The 16,658-nt window shown below is 43.3% G+C and overlaps 2 pseudogenes; one reads left to right on the top strand and one right to left on the bottom strand.

The window, feature by feature from the left end:
* Nucleotides 1-923: 923 nt before the first annotated feature.
* LOC147442567 (uncharacterized) lies at nt 924-3,323 on the top strand (annotated as a pseudogene).
* A 1,819-nt stretch (nt 3,324-5,142) lies between these two features.
* LOC147442566 (uncharacterized) lies at nt 5,143-9,045 on the bottom strand (annotated as a pseudogene).
* Between the last annotated feature and the right edge of the window lie 7,613 nt (nt 9,046-16,658).

Raw genomic sequence — 16,658 nt, 5'->3', positions numbered from 1 at the left:
GCAGATTCAATCCATAGGAGGAAACCTGTGACCCAATCTTTTGACCCAGAGTTGCATGCTTCTCACCATTCTTTAGCTTTTCTCGGGAGAGCTATGACCTTATGCTATTAGATCTTCAAGGGATTTGTAAGCCAACATTGGGTATGCTGCACAATGTCGGCATGCATGATGTAAAACGGTGGAACAAGATGAAGGACGATCTTGTGATCCGAGGATCCCCTCGGCATGGATCAGTTAGGATCTTCTTGAAGGGTCTCCCTCCCAGAGCCATTGCACCAAAGGAGGAGTGGACAACCATTACAGAACAATGTCATGTCGACCAGCAAGGGGCTCATTTGAGCATGTTGGAAACTATGAATCAGATGAAAACTACATGGTGCACAGATATCAAAAGGCATGGCATACCTACTTCATTCATTAGAGATGCGGTCAGAAATTGTCAGGTATGTAAGAAGGATCCTATCCTCCAATCTGAATCGCTTATGTTTCAGAAGGTTGGAGGGAAGGGAAATGCCGGTGAGAAAACTCCAAGTGAAAAAATTATTTTAGATAGATTTCATGTGTGTGATGTGCTGGAGAGTATTATGATAAATCATAAAGTCAGGATTGTTAAGATAAGATCAGCCAAGGTAGGCGAAGGAAAGGTAGAGGACTACTATGTCTGTCATCGTGGTGGTTCAAGAAGGCATCATGGAGAAAACAAGCGTAGAGAGAGGAAAACGAAGAAGTGCGGTTGTCCTTTCAAGGCACAGGTGCAATTCAGTGAGGGAGTTCATGAGGTCACGATTTTGCTTCGTGCTACGCATGAGGGCCATGTTCCTGGCTCTCGGGCTGACTTATATCATCTACCTGTTCATCCAAGTGTGCTTCAATGTTGCATGGAGGATTATTTTGATGTTGGAACATGTCGCCATGTTGCCAAAATGTCAGTTTCAAAAGAAAACTTCCACAAGCAACGAGCATCCTTGTTAGATCGCACAACTTTTCGATTCTTCATGATCTCAAAGGAGGTCCAACAGTTGGCATATAGCCTACGGCATGAAGGTAGCAAGATAATTTTCTTTTCCTGTCACCCCTTTAATTACTTAACCATTTTGTTTTCTCTAGGTCGTGCATCTGGGAATGATTGGTCTGCAATGTACATGGAGGCTCTAAAGTTACAAGCCGCAGGGACGGTACTTTGGAGTGCCCTATCTTCATTTTTATGTTTTCCTTTTTCTTATGTCCTTATTTAGTTGCTTATTGCTTTTGAAAGGTCGCATATGTGCAACCATACAATCCAAATGCTTTGCAAGACGTCAACAAGCCGTTTGTCGTCATCATTCAAGATGATTGGATGCTTCAGATGTGTATTCGATTCTCACAACATAATGCATGGGCCGTGGACAACACATTCAAGACAAACGTTTATGGGTTGCCATTGTATGCAGCTGTTTTGCCAAATCAAAATGGTACAGGGATTCCTTTGTGGTTGATGATGTGCACAAGTGACCCTGGGACATGTCAGGAGAGCGTTGCCCTTGAATTGACCATCCGGATGATATTCTCGAGAATGGGCAGCATACGACCGAATGCAATTGTGATAGACAAATGTCCCCAAGAATTGAATGCCATCTTGAGTGCCGTCAAAGATGATCCTGCTTGTTGGGATGAACACAGTGAAGGACAACGAGTCCAAGTAGCATGTCATGTCCTGGTTTGTTGGTTTCATGTCAAAAAGGCTTGGGTGGAGAACCTTTTGCCGCAAGTGCCAAGACACATGCAAGACCATGTTTATTCTTCAATGTGTAACTTGATGCACTCCAGCTCCGAGGACGACTTTGAAGATCGCTTTCAGCGCCTCTTGCTAGACTACTCCAATCATGCAAATATTCAACGTTATGTCTCCAATGAATGGTGCTCGAAGTCATGCGTATGGCGTGAACGCTGGCCGAAGTTTGGACGTCTTTTTCCCCATGGCAATGTGGACACAATGAATTTGGTGGAAAGACTATGGCAATATGTCAAGTATACTCTCTTGGATGCGAGGATAAATAGGCCAGCCTTGGATCTACTACATGCACTTGTTGGCAATGCAAGGAGTGGAAGCTGGATGGGAGGAACTCTCTTGGAGTTCTTCAAGCAAAAGCAAGAGCTAGGTGAGCTATTGTCCCACTCCTTGGACTTTCTCTTCGATCTACCTCTTAGTAAAGTTCATGGCATGTTCATTGACAGCGGATTCTGGACGATTTGCTGTGTATGGTTCAAGCAAGAGTGCAACAAAGGCACTAGCTGCTGGGGAGAAGCTATGTCAATGATACAAGACTAATCCTGAAACTCTTCAGGTGGTGAACGAATCTACATTACTCTTCAAGATTCAAAGCATGACATCAGACTCTTGGTACCGTGTGAGCATGCAATCCTCGTACTGTGATTGCCCAGAGTGGTCCTCCCAATGCAAGCATCTATATGGGCTTCGGTTAATACTTCAAAGCTATTTTCCAATGCTTCATGAAATTTTACCTATTGTGGATAGCGTGCATGCAATGGCTGACCTTGCAACCAACGATGGAATGCAACAATGTGCCCAAGTCTTTGAAACAGGGAGTGGATGTGATGACAAAGCACTGGATACTGATATGAATGGTATTGGACCATACTTGCAACAGGTTGACATGGAGATAGTCAATTGTATCGACAAATCTAGGGAGTTCTTGCGACAATTGGCTGATGTATTACCGCAGTGGACATTGCAGCAAAAGGAGGTTGCTCTGAAGAAATTAAAGATCTCTATGGAGAACTTGGAGAATCTCCATGAGCCAGAGGAGATCAGCTTGCCAAGAAAGGGTAGCATCAAACACATCCAGGAAAATGTCACACAAACACGACTTGGGCATGGCAGGCTATCGTGTATCATTGATGGCATAGGTGAGGTGGTTGAACGTTGTCCAGAACCAGCAAAAAAAACCAGAAACACAGGTTCCTTGAAACGTAAGCACCAGCGAGGGCGAAATCAAGTGCGCTTTGAGAAATGGCGACGTGTTAATTGCCGGCATTGTTGTAGCAAAACCCTTCTTGTTGATGGCTCAAATATAGTATGTTGCCATACATGCCATGCTTTGCTCCCTCTATCTCAGAAGCACTTGTCTGCAAATTCAACTTCCCAGATCATGAACCACCTTGTACAGTTATGGGATGGTGAGAACCCGGCCAATGGTTCTATCATAGCATGTGACCACGAGGTATCGCATATTGATTGTGAACAACATCTCACTGTGAAGCTTGATGATGGTCGGATATATGAGAAGATCTATGCCTCGCAGACACGAATTACTTTTATATGACTTGCGTGCGGTTTAGGGTCATCCTCATATGTCATGCCTCATTGGAACTTTGCAAGCTATGTATGTTTTGTGAACATGACTTGGACAATTGCAATATATTTGTTTTTGGAACAATTAGATTGATATGATGTGGTCCCCAAGAAGCTAGGCTAGTTTGTAGATATCCTAAAGTTCATTTGGGTTGTCTTAATCTGGTTGTTTGTTCTTTATCACTCGTAAGTGGTCGCAACAATGAAGTGTTGTCTCTTTGATATCACCAGCAAAATGAAACCATAATGCATCAACACAAGCCTTTTGCCAGGTGGTTGACAACAAGCTCATGGGCCGAGTTTTCTCTGGATTTTCCCAGGTCTTGCATCTCTATATAGGGCTATAGGTTGAGCCCAAAAGGGTCATGCTTAAGCTGATCTTGATGGCGATTTTGCTAGGTTTAGGATGCATGCACATCAGCCATGTACATATGCTTTTACCAATTCTGGGATTCTGATTTTTGCTCTCGCTCTTGCTAGGTTTTGCATCTTCCAGATCAGCCTTAGAAGAAGGGTCCTTATAGTTTCCATCCATACACAATGGGACCTTGCCATAATCTCGGACATGACCATAAACTGATTGCCAAAAGCTCACACACCCAGCATGACTTCACCATAAACACACACACATTCAGCATGACACTAAAAACAAACCTCGCCATAATCTGGGACATGACTGAAAGCTCACACACATTCAGCATGACACTAAAAACAAACCTCGCCATAATGCCCTAAACGTAGGGTCGGCACAAACAACACCAATCGAACCTCGCCATACTCTGGGACATGACTAAAAGCTCACACACATTCAGCATGACACTAAAAACAAACCTCGCCATAATGCCCTAAACGTAGGGTCGGCACAAACAACACCAATCGAACCTCGCCATACTCTGGGACATGACTGAAAGCTCACACACATTCAGCATGACACTAAAAACAAACCTCGCCATAATGCCCTAAACGTAGGGTCGGCACAAATACCAATCAAACCTCGCCATACTCTGGGACATGACTGAAAGCTCACACACATTCAGCATGACACTAAAAACAAACCTCACCATAATGCCCTAAACGTAGGGTCGGCACAAACACCAATCGAACCTCGCCATACTCTGGGACATGACTGAAAGCTCACACACATTCAGCATGACACTAAAAACAAACCTCACCATAATGCCCTAAACGTAGGGTCGGCACAAACACCAATCGAACCTCGCCATACTCTGGGACATGAATGAAAGCTCACACACATTCAGCATGACACTAAAAACAAACCTCGCCATAATGCCCTAAACGTAGGGTCGGCACAAACACCAATCGAACCTCGCCATACTCTGGGACATGACTATAAATTGATTGGTGAAAGCTCACACACACCCAGCATGACACTAAAAACAAACCTCGCCATAATGCCCTAAACGTAGGGTCGGCACAAACACCACCAATCGGACCTCGCCATAATCTCGGACATGACCATAAACTGATTGTCAAACACACCCAGCTGGCATGACTTCACCATAAACACACACAAAAACAAATCTCGCCATAATGCCATAAAAGTAGAGTCAGCACAAACCATAACATCAAATTGATCAAGCCGGTTTAGGGTTACATGATCAGTTATAGGAGACTCGAAATAGACTGCAACGGTACAAACACCAATCGGACCATAATGCCATAAACCTAGAGTCACTCGGCACAAAACACCAATTGGACCTCGCCATAATTCCATAAACCTAGAGTCACCATAATGTCAAATTGATCGAGCCATTTGTATTACATGATCACTAATATACACATAAACATTGGCTTATCAGAGAGTACATATAATAACTAAACCCGGACGAAGCCATAAACTTGCATACAGAAATAAAAATGGCCCAACAACCATACATCCGATCACTAAACCCGGACGAAGCCATAAACCTGCATACAGAAATAAAAATGGCCCAACAACCATACATCCGATCACTAAACCCGGACGAAGCCATAAACCTGCATACAGAAATAAAAATGGCCCAACAACCATACATCTGATCACTAAACCCGGACGAAGCCATAAAACATACATGGCTCTCAGACATAGCCATAAACCAACCCAAACCCGAGCACCTATTATAGATCCAGATATAAACGTGAAACATTGCACCAAAAGCTCGTCACAAAGGACAATGCACCACAAACTGAGAACACATTACAAAACCTCACCATAAACATACATAATCGGGGAGTCGCCTTAGACAGAATCGGACCTTGCCATAAATTTTACTCAACAGGAAATAAAAATCAAACATCACCATAAATAATAATTTAGCTGGACTAGATGCATGTCCAGAAATGGATGAGGAATCGGGGTTCGATCGAGCTCAAGCATAAAACTCTGATACATGCCGCTTACACCATAAACACTAAACCCAGACGTGGAAATAAACCTGCAAACAGAAATAAAAATGGCCACTAGCCCCACATGGAACTAAACCCGGACGTAGCCAAAAACCTGCAAACATAAATAAACCCAGACATAACCATAAACCTGCTTGTATACATAAACATGGCCACTTCCCACATACATCAAACATAGTCCTGAACCTGCACATAGACAAAATATGGATCTCGGACGTGGCTAGCCGCCATAAACAAGCCCACATAAACATAGTCAGTAGCCAATGATTTGCTTTCTTTGAACCAATATTGCAGCATAAAACTCGCCATACATACTTTATCGACACAAACCCTGGACATTACATGTAGGCTGACACAAAACCTCGCCCTAAACCCGATCATACATAAAGTGTCATGGGTTGTTTTACAAAACGGCCATAGACCTGGCTCCCTTTAGCGCAAAATGCAACACATATGGTGACCAGCCATAATCGCATTCCTCCCCCACTATATCTAAGCACCAACTATGGAGGCTTTGCCTCAATGCCAATACATCATCGTGTATGAACCATGTCTTCTTCACGTGCACAACATCGACAAACACAAGAGGATTGAAGGAAATTAGAAGGGAGATTAATATCCAGATGCATATGGTAGAAAGCTAGCACTCGACACACACTCTAAGCATACCCAGCTTTTGCTCTTCTCCTGCAAGCAAGACCGAATTATGTAGCGAATGGCAGCCATGACATAAAACCCACAGTCAATCGCATTTGGTTGAATTGGGCCCTGCAGCATCAAACCATTAACATGACTAACATGCCCTAAATTTTCCAAGCATGAGAGGAGCACAAGGAGACATACTTTCAACACTTTTAACTCAAATTTGGTGGCAGGTTCAAGCAATGCATGTTGGACATCATGAGCTTTTACTCCTTGGGCCATCGCCTCCATAGCACTGCATATTCATAACCAGCAAGATAAAAAACCATTGATAGCCATATCAACTTGTTTCATATACCGACCTCCCCAAGCTATGATGAACAAAGTCAACCCATGTACCTGTGCAAAACAGGTACAATATCCATCATGGTCGTGCACCCAAGTGGGTCATAGTAGAGAATGTGGTTCTTTCTCCAACGTAGCCCAGCAATCTTTGCATGTGTGGCAAGATACATAACACAACATGTCCAATGCTCCCTGTTGCAAAGAGAGACAACATCAGCATATCAATGAGAAGCCACAATGTAGCATACCTAGCAGTCCTTTGTCCTCTCCTTACAAACCACCTGTAAATGATTGGAAAAAATGTAAGCACGCATTCACCAAAGTCCCTCTCCACGAAGAAGTTATGTAAGACCCGCATGGAATCTTGCTTGGCCAAAGTCGCATCCACAACAGGATACCACATAGAGTCCACAAGAATCACTTGCATGAGGACATCTGAGCCTAGTGTGTACTCCATCCACCTGTAAAAGTGAGTATGTTAAGCACATGTTTGCTCACCATAATGCATACCACTCAATAACAAAAACATGGCGATGATTACATTGCAAATAGATTCATCGTGCGCGTGGATGCTTTATTTGATAAGATGAAGCGTAGAGCCTGATCATCAATGTCCACTCGTAGGCCAAAGCGAAGAGAGTTAAGCGACATAGGCACATGTGAAGAGAATCTACATCCAACATGCCACAATCATGAACATAGTGAGTATCAAACAATTAGAAAACTGTGAACATAGGGATGGTTGACAAAAGCCACCTGTACAAGGCCCGATTACTACGTGTTGGAGTGGCAGGGCTGATTTCATGGCCTATTTTTTCAATTGTCAGCTGGTTATTACCGACATAAAATAGGAGAGCCGACAAAGATGCATCATCAGGAGAGCCTATTTCAATAGCTTTCTCTTGTGTCTTCCCTCTTTGAATCGGAAGCTTTTTCTTTGTTGGAGTTGCAAGCAATGTAGGCTAGAAAGGAATGCACATTTATTAGAACACATCAGCATGCTGGATTTTTTTTTCACCGCTCTCAACACCTAAACAAAATTACTTATGCACAAAAAAGCAAAAGTTACAAATCCTAGACACATACATCCTCATCGAGCTTAATATTGCTTAATGTCTCTGCAAGTCCTGGGCCCTCTTCTCTCTTGTCTTCATAATTCTCATTGTCGTCCTCTTCTTCGGGAGCATACTGGAAAGGGTCCTCATTGTCAATGTCCTCCAAGGCTGCCTCAAGCCAAGGAGGAATGTCATGCATCCTCTTCTGTGAATGTCCATAGCATGGTAGTTAGAGAATTAGTAGAAATGAATGAACTAATCAAACATGGTGTGCAAACATACTATGAAAATTGATGACAAAAGAAAATTAAATTAGACAAATCGGAAACTTACATGTGTGTTGTAACCTTCATCAATGTGCTTTTGAATTTTTGCCAGCCGGAGAGCCTTGACTTCCATGTAGTCTCGCATCTTCCCAGCCACAAATTCCTCAATAAAAGCGGCCTCTGACATGTGCTTGTACTGATTTCCAAGGTCCTTCCATACTTGGTGAGCCCGTATGCGCGTGATGCGCTGATACCTTTTACAATTTTGCCTAAACTTCCTATCCTTGTCGCCAAATCTCTTTAAAGCTACTTTATGCCAAGCTTTCACTTCCGGATTAGGCATGAGGTTTGCTCTTCTCTCAGCTTCTTTGTGGAGGGGGCGACCTCCAGGGCGCTTTTCAATCTCTATAGTGATTCCATGGAAAGTCTTGAGGTGAGACATCATCCGTAGTCTTTTGAAGATGAAGGCCGATCGCTTTGGGCAATCAGCACTTGCGTGGCATTGGCGTGCTAGCCGTCCATCAGGGAGCTCAATCTCTAGATAGACTTTTGGATCTTGGATGCTAGCTGCCTCTTCTTGCTTTCGCAGATCCTCAAATACCTCCTGTGCTTCTCCCTTTGCTACATCCTCTGTCTCAACTCCACATCCCCTTGAGCCCACCAACCTCTTTCGCGGACGGATGTTTAGGCTCGAGGGTGTGCCCATCTCAGGCAAGGTGTGCTTTCGTGGACTTCTCCTTGGTTGAGAAGTAGCCCCTTCTACATGAGGAGATGTGGGAGGAGTAGTGAATCTCTCCTCATGACACAAGGGTTCCTCTTCTTGCTCTTTAGCTATGTCCACCTTCTCGGACTTCTCCGTAGGATGGACCTCCTCCCCATTCTTTGCCTTTGGTGAGACATCGGCCTTTCCTCTTGTGATGCGAGAGCAACCACCCCTTTGCCATGTTCTTTTCCCCTTTCTAGCAGGTGAACGAGCCATCCCCTAGCCACAACCTCAAGCCAAATTAGCTCATGAAAAGCATGACAATAATTCCCTCTATTTCTCTCTCTCTCTCACACACACACACAGACACACACAGTCAGCCACACAACGCACTCCCTTTCTTCACATGGCCAAGCTCGTGCATAACCCCATGGGCGAGCCCTGAGATGCTTGCAGAAAGCATGCATGGAACCCACGCATCCAACCCTTCAGCGAGAAAAAAAATTGTGCTCACCTTCAATGCTGCCCACACAGAACGCATGCATCCCAACCTTCACAGCCAGCGAGAAAAGGAGATGCCCTCACCTTACTTGCTGCTCCTCCACTTCGCTCTCAAACGATGCTGGGCCTGAGCGATGACCGAATAGCGATGACGGGATTATCCACCAATAGTGCAAAATCCTGTAAGGACCTTCCCCCTGCCAAACCCCCGTACCCCCCCACTCGCGGGCTCACCATGCAACCAATCAGCAGTCGCCACGCGTCCCATGCCCCATGTTTTGAATTTGGCCAGCATGCCCAGCCCGCCCCGCTGTCCAGGTTTAGTTTTTACAGGTATGCACGGTCCAGATCCCCTCGATAAGCCCCAATCCAGTTCCCTGCCATTGATCCCCTTACCCCCCCTCTTTAAATGCTATGTGTTATATAGTCCTGAGGAAAGGCTATAGAGATGGGTTTACTTTTTGCTGTTGAAAAACACAGATAAAATTAAAGTGAATTTTTGTTTTGCCACCACTATGTATAATGATAGGATGAAAGTGGAATCATAAGTGATAAGTCTAGTGGAGATTAAAGAAAGGAGAGAGTTGGGCCACGTGGTTGGGTCTTTGCTCTATTTTCAAACTTTGATTTTAGTTAACTAAGTTATTACTGTTAGAAAATACAAGCAAAATAAAGTGAATTTTAGTTTTGCCACCATTATGTATAACTAGCTCGCGCGCCCCGTCTATCGACGGACCTCGCTCGCTCTAACCACCTCACTCTATATGTGTTTGTGTGTGTGTACATCTTTATACATTTCTCCATGACACACACACAATCGACAATCACACAATCGACACTTTTTATCTTTGGCCCCTTTAAACTACTCCTGGTACATTTAACCCCTTTTGCACATGAGGATGGATTCTAGTAGTAGTAGTAGTATTTTCTAGTCTTTTAGCACCCAGACATGGTATCAGATTCACAGTTTTGTAACATTTTGGACTCATAGTTGATTTTAGCCTTTTGAAGACGTCAATATAACATCTGTAACATTTAATGGCCTAAAATCTTATGTGTAGCGGAAATTAGCATGAACATAGTGAGCATTTCATTAGAGTTGATTCCTAATGAGAATTACAAGAGTGCTTGGGTGGAGAGAGCAACAAAAAGCATAACACCTAGTTAGATAGCATCGACAATACTTTCAAAAGAGAGAGCAATTAAGCTATTGACAACAGTTGAGGACCGGATTTGCATGGAGCCGGTCCCCCCTCCAAAAGGCTTTGTATTATGGTTTCTCCCATCAAGAGAGACATTGTACAATACAATTCTTTGTGTTCCTTCAAGACGAGCTAGTGCAATGAAGATGGAAGCTTCATACACCAAGCAAAACACTTAATCAAACACAACTTGAATTATCCCCGTTCTCAGACCCAAGACCTCACACACCTTCGAAAATGGTGAGAGCTAGCAGGGTATGAGAGTAGATTGAGAGGAAAAAGAAGTATCTTACGAGAAAGAAGTACATCTCCTCACATAATCACTCATATTAGCATAGCTTAGCTTAGTAATTAGCTTGGTAGAGAAGATGAGCATGCATTGAAGCTTGGCTCTTGGTTGGATTTGCATCCACATGCCAAGAGAGTGTTGATGTAGGCTTCTATCTCACAAGCTTGGAGTAGGTGATGAGCTCTCCATTAAAGCTTGGGAGGAGATAGAGTATTTTCCCTTCACACATGGTCAAGTGTGAGAGTGTGTGTGTCAATGCCAAGCAAAAATCAGCCCCCTCTCTCTCTTGGGCGAGCCCTAGCTGCTAAGTTAGTCTGGCTTTTGCCTCATTGGACCTCCCCAGGTCAAGCCAATAGGGATTAAGCAGCATAAGTGATAGCCTTCTGACATGTGTCCCCCTTTCCCCTTTTGTGAGAGCTTTAGATAATTAAATAATTAAACTAAACTCTCATTGGACCCCTTTGCCTCCTGGCCAATAGGAATCAGGCAAGCCATGGGGCTCCTGAATGCTCATTGGACCCCTTGGGAGACTGCCCAATAGTCTTCTAGGACACTTAATTCTTATTGGTTTCTTTTATTAAATGTTTTTAAATTAATTAAACTAGATTTACTCTAGCCTAATTCTCATTGGTCCACTTCAAGGGTCTTCCAATAGGAATTGGGCATACCTTGTGGGCATCTGGCCTAGGGAGCTGACATGTGTCCCTCATTCCCTTTTTGTAAAGGGAGCCTGTGTGTGTGTGTGTGTGGCTTTCTCTCTCATCCCCTAGCTTTGGGGCTCGCCCCCTCCCATGTAGGGATGTAGAAAGACTTTTTGGGCACACACTAAGCATCCAATTTTCCCTAAGGTTGACCTTTGGACACAACCTTTGAATTTTGGAACCTTAGCATTTTGGAAGTCTTAATGGGCTGAACCTTAGGGTCTTTTTAGCCCGATTTTTCACATGGCTCTTTTGCAGATGGCCCCCCCCTTTGGATCCCTATTTTCCCTCCTTTGGATCCCTACTGTGGCCGGTCTGCTAACTTAACCAATATTCTAGCTTTTTCTCCCTTGGCACTTCCCCACATTAAATGATCAGTTTAATATGAGAAAATCATTTAGGAGAATTAGATATTGATTATTATGACATTACCTCTCTCTTGAAATCATAGTCGTCCTCGACTATGGTGTAGAGAAGATAAAGCATATGCATGAGTCCTTTTCTTAGCGGGTAGAGGATCCCTATGTTACCCTACGACATCATTCCATAATGGATGACTAGTCCATTTGGCGCTTGAGAGCCTGAGGCTGCCGCAAGCATGTCTGCACATTAGTCCTATCAATCTTCCATAGTAGAGTGACAAGCTCTACTTGGTGTTCGGGAGACGTCGTCTCCGCAAACTTGATCTAAGCATGCATACTACTTCATTTTTGTGCACAAATAAAGAAAAAGAGAGTCTTATAAGACAAAAATTTTTGCTCATTTTTAACATTTTGTACATTTGCTTACTCTTGGGAAGCATTGTAAGCATTGACAAGGTTTAGGTTATCCTTTAATTGTATGCCTTGCATCCATCTAGCATCTTCAAAAGGATAATTCTTAAACTTAATAAGATATCGTCGGATAGTCTTACCGCCTCTTAATACCTTGTCTTCATGTCGGAGAATGGACTCGAGCTGCAGCACCTCCTCGTGGTCCTCGATCTCCGGTGGGTCTTCAATAGTTGGTTCTTGAGGTGGCTCTCCTTTGTAAGGCTTTAAGAGGCTCACATGAAAAGCATTGTGTATGAGCCAATGATTGGGCAACTTAAGTTGATAGGCCATCTCATTGATTGGCCTAAGAATCTGGAAGGGACCATAGTACCTTTTTGCTAGTTTAGCATAGTACTTTTGGTGGCCCGTAGGATTCTTGCCCGTCGTGTGCCTTAATCGAGCCTTAGGAAACTTTAACAAGACCCAATCGTTTTCTTTAAAGGCTTGGGCTCTTCTGTGCTTGTCAGCAGCAGCCTTTTGCCTTTGCTGTGAGATAGAGATAGCATCCTTAATCTTTTGGAAAGATTCTTGTAGGTCTCGGCTATACTCATCTGCAGCGAAGATCTTCCCATGTACCTTAAGTAGCAAGGGACTTTTTGATCTTCCCTCAATTACCTCGAAAGGTGCTTTTCCTGTAGAAGTATGTACAGTGTTATTGTAAGCATACTCTACTAAGGGTAAGTACTTCTCCCATTGGGATCTTTGATCTACTTTCGTTACATAGGCTTTTAGTAGATCGAGAATAGTTAGGTTAGCTATTTCACTTTGGCCATCAGTTTGTGGATGATAGGCCGAAGAGAAGTTTAGCCTTGTTCCTAAATTCTCAAAGAGACCCTTCCAGAAATTACTGGTCATTCTAGGATCTCTATCCGACACTATGGACATTGGCAAGCCATGGTACTTGAAAATTTGCGAAATGAAGAGGGTTGCCATTTGATGGGCTTTGATAGTCTTTTTGACAGGTATAAAATGAGCTTGTTTACTGAACCTGTCTACTATTGTCCATATTCCCGTATTCCCATGGATAGACTTAGGCAATCCAAAGATAAAATCCATGGATATGCTCTCCCATGGTGAATTAGGGATTGGCAAGGGTTGAAGCAATCCAAGTTGCTTCCCTCTATCAAATTTTGTCTTTTGACATACCACACATTTGGAAACATACTCATGTATGTTCACTTTCATGGTAGGCCAATAGAAATATGTTTCAATTCCCTTTAGGGTAGACTGAATCCCTCTATGCCCCGCATATGGGGGAGCATGAGATTCATACATTACTTTCTCACGTAGTGAGTTAGTAACGCATAGTCTATTGCCATAGAGAAGATAACCATCTTGTAAAGTAAATGGTTCTTCTTTCTTCCCTAAGGCAAGGGCTGAAATCACATCTCTAAAATCGGGATCAATAGCATACTCATCTATCATTAAAGATAGATCATTGTGAGTTGCTATGGAAACCGCATTCACTCTCGGTCGTCTTGAGAGTGCATCGGCTACTTGATTATGCTTGCCAGCAATGTGAGCAATATGAAAATGAAATTGCGAAAGGAAATTTGCCCACCTCATTTGTTTGTCGGAGAGCTTGGTCTGCGTCATGAAGTACTTAAGACTTTGGTGATCCGTTCGCAGAATGAAAGGAGTCCCCAATAAATAGTGCTTCCATGAGTCTAAGGCATGTAGAACTGCAAGGAGTTCTTTTTCGTATATGCCTAGAGCTTGCTCAACAGGGTCGAGCCTTAGACTCTCATAGCCTATGGCGTGCCCTTCTTGGAGCAAAACAGCCCCAAGGCAATCACCACAAGCATCACATTGGACCTCAAATGGTTTTGAGAGATCCGGTAGTGTAAGCACAGGTTGAGAGATAAGCTTTTCTTTAAGCTTTTCGAAAGCATTGTTCTCCTTAGCAGACCACATATACCTAACATTTTTCTTTGTTAGGTCATGTAATGGTCCCGCAATTTGTGAGAACTTTTCTATGAAGCGTCTATAGTATGCACACATACCTATAAAGCTTCTTAGTTCATGAAGATTCCTTGGTTTAGGCCATCCTTTTATTACCTCTAACTTGGATGGATCCATTTGGATTCCATCTTGAGAGATAATGTGACCTAAATATTGAATCTCTTGCAAGAAAAATTCACTTTTCTTTCGATTAACATAAAGTTTATTCTCTCTTAAAACTTGAAATATTACCTGGAGGTGTTGCTTATGTTCCTCTAATGAATTAGAGTAGATGATAATATCATCAAAGAACACTCCAGTGAAGGTTCGATGAGGTCTGAACAGCTTCTCCATCAAGCGGTTAAATGTGGCTGGTGCATTAGTCAAGCCAAAAGGCATGACAATGTATTCGTAAAGACCAAATGTAGTACGAAATGCGGTCTTTACAATGTCTTGATCAACTATCCTTATTTGATGATAGCCACTTTTTAGGTCAATCCTACTGAAGTAGATCGATCCTTGTAGCTTATCAAATAGGTCTTCTACCCGTGGAACGGGAAACCTATTCTTGATAGTGATCCTATTTAGTGCTCTATAGTCGACACACATACGATATGTGCCGTCTTTCTTTTGCACTAATAGCACAGGTGAGCAAAATGGAGATGAGCTAGGCCTAACCAGGCCCTTCTCAACTAAGTCATGCACTTGCCGCATAATCTCCTCTTGTTGAGCTTGAGAAACTCTATAAGGAGGTTTGTTAGGCGGTGAACTTCCTGGAAGAAGTTCAATTGCATGGTCGTCATTACCTCGTTTAGGAGGTAGCTCAGAAGGGATGTCGTCAATAAAGACATCTTGAAACCCCTTGAGAAAATTGGATAACTCTAATTCCTTTTGGTTGCTTTTATTTTCTTTTGCTAAAGCATTAGGTTCATTTTGAGAATCTTTAACAAAAATCATGTACACGGAAATAGAGCTCTTTATTGACTTGTTGAAAGCTGGTGTATGTACAATGGGGATGGTGTTACCCATCTCCCTAGCATCTATATACATGTCCTTTTCCCTGAACTTAAAGGAGATTCTCCTTTCAGGAAATTTAACATGGGCAGCCAGACGGTCAAACCATGGTGCCCCTAGGATTACATCCTCATGCTTGAGAGGAGAGATAAAGAAATCCTCTTTGTCCACATAGCCTTGGACATGAAGCCTCAATTTCCCGATTAAGGGAGTGACTGAAGCTTCTTGCCCCTTGAAGGCACTGTCTGCGGGTAGGATATCTCCCATCTCGTAGGATTGTATGCCTAGCTTGGTGGCTAACTCCATAGATATGAAATTGTGAGTAGAACCAGGGTCAAAGAGAATAAAAGCATCATGTTCTCTTACCTTTCCCCAAGCATGGCATAGAGGAGATCCTTTGTGGTGAGTTTGGTGAATCTCCTCCTCTTGGATTTCAACCAAAGAAGCTCTAGGAGGATCTTGGCGGTTGTTCTTTTGGGGACAAGCGCGGTACGCATGCCCTTGTTCGCCGCACTTGAAACACCGGTTATCTTTACGATAACGCTCAATCTCTTCAGGAGAGAGTTTATTCTTTCCTTTGTAAACTCCCTTCTCTTTAGCTTTGTTGGAATTGCCCTTAGGAGACTTTTGGACATTGTCCTTCCCCTTAGGCTCATTGGAACCTTTGTTTTCCGGGGGCTTATTATTTCTTTTACCCCCCGTTTGGAAATTGATTCGCGAGGCCACCATAGTATGGTGTATTACCGCCGATATGGTACGTGGCCTTTGGGAGTTGACATACTCCGCCATTTCTTCGGTTAAGCCCGCACAAAATTGTTGCTTTTGCTCTCCAAAATCCAACTTTTTGAAGACAGTGGCTTTGAGTTGTAGGTCCCAAAACTTGTCTACATATTTGTGGATGGATTCATTGGGAGAGAGCTTTAAGCTTCGCCATTCGGTGAGTACTTTGTCTTTGGCATCGGTGGCCAAAAACTGCTTCATAATGGAAGCTCTTAAAGCCTTCCATGTTCGTGGAGCTTCACCGTTGGCTCGTAGGCTAGACCACCATTGTCTGGCGGACTTTTGAAAGTGCATAGCTACATGGCGTAGCTTAGAGGACTCCGTGAAGCCCTCATCTCCAAACGCCGCATCGAATTGCTGGATAAAGGCCAAAACTTTGTCTGTAGCACCGAAGGTGCCATCATAGGTAAGGAAAGAGATGCTCTTCCCTCCCTCTTTGAATTTCTTCAGCTTGGACGACCTCTTCCATGCGGCATAGGATTTCCTATGGCCTCTTCTTTTTGATGGTTCAAAAGTTCCACCATCACTTTCTTCAGAAGATGAAGAATTTGAAGAAGGTGGAGAAGAGGGTGACCTCTTTCTCGCCTTTTTCTTCTCTTGATCTTTGTCGTCTTCACCATAGCTTTCATAAGAGGAAGAGGATAAAGAA

Source organism: Adiantum capillus-veneris, chromosome 14 (genome assembly GCF_014529385.1).
Source record: "Adiantum capillus-veneris isolate H3 chromosome 14, ASM1452938v2, whole genome shotgun sequence".
NCBI classification, from domain to species: Eukaryota; Viridiplantae; Streptophyta; class Polypodiopsida; order Polypodiales; family Pteridaceae; genus Adiantum; species Adiantum capillus-veneris.
This window is presented reverse-complemented; position numbering and strand designations above follow the sequence as displayed.